This window comes from Tigriopus californicus, chromosome 10 (genome assembly GCF_007210705.1).
Source record: "Tigriopus californicus strain San Diego chromosome 10, Tcal_SD_v2.1, whole genome shotgun sequence".
NCBI classification, from domain to species: Eukaryota; Metazoa; Arthropoda; class Copepoda; order Harpacticoida; family Harpacticidae; genus Tigriopus; species Tigriopus californicus.
Window position 1 is genome coordinate 3,662,882 of NC_081449.1, and position 1,376 is coordinate 3,664,257.

Consider the following 1,376-nt stretch of genomic DNA (forward strand, 5'->3'; position numbering starts at 1 on the left):
GACAATCTACCTTTGAACATCCCTTCTTAGTATTGCACTTCTCAAGGCCGAACTTGAAAAGTTTTTGACACCATTTAGGGTGCTCAAACTGACCGCCTTTTCCTTCTTCAGGACAAGGCTGTTTTCGATAAACAGGACAGATTATTTTCTTTACAACTGTCTTTTCTTGCGCTTTTTCAAGAGGAGATACTACTTCAACCTCTACATTGGTCAAATAAGTCGACTTCTCAACTACTGGGTGAGCCTGTTCTTCAAGCAGCACCCTGGGTTCATTGACCCAAGCAACTAAAGCCTCTATAATAAATTAAAGCCTCTATAATAAAATAAAGCCTCGATAATAAAGTAAAGCCTCTATAATAAAGTAAAGCCTCTATAATAAAGATTATCCAAATATTTAAATCGCCAGTGATGCAAACTTGGCGTTTCAAGATGGTTTTATCGAAGCTGACCTTTCCTCATATAGCAATGTGAAAGAAAGTTCAGTTTCTGAAAAACGTGTTTGAAGTCTCTAAATTGCATCACTGATACTGGTCTCAGCAAAGACACGAACCTGCCAGAGCTTGCCTAATTGTCTCCATAAGGCTATTGTGCAGGTCCTTTGAAGGTAAGTATTGTATGTCTTCAGTTGTTAATGGCTTTTAATGCTGTAACTACAATACGATCGGCTGCAGAGGGCATGTGGGATGTTGGTCCCTTCAGAAAGGGACTTGATTTTACAATTTCCAACACCTAAATGGACCCTAGTTATATTCTTACTTTTGGTGACTACATGAAATATACCTCGATCGTCCCGTTTTGGCTAAGATGGACCGATTTTCAAAATAATACCTTCATTTTTATTCCAAACACATTTGGTTTAGCGCAAGTTTCTGTGGAACCAGTGTTTTCACCGTGGGAGTACAAAAATATGGTTTTCAGGGCCCTGCTCAACTCACCATTGGTTTGCTCGATCGACCGTTTCTGCTTCAGTGCTTCGATAGGCACATTTAAAAGGCTTAAACCACTCTAGAATTTAATTCAAGCCCATTTGGTTTTCTACAGTTTCCCCTCAATTCATCGGTTGGGGCGTGGCAAACGTGTTTGTTTTGGCCCTCGCATTCACTCACTCACAATAGAGCGTTGACCCTACAACAGAGCCAGACACGAACGATCGAGTTTTTCGACCGCGGATTTCAACTTTGCATTAGAGCCACGCCCTAACTATGCAAGCTATGGACTCAAACTCAACGGGAGGGCACAGGCCACTTATGGTAAAACCTACCTATTCTGTTTAAAGTAAATCTTTTACCACAACTCGACACGAAAGTTCCCGCCATGGGGCAGGTCTGGAACAGCTATCGAGCGTTTGCCCTACTAAAGAGCTCAACACGAACGAC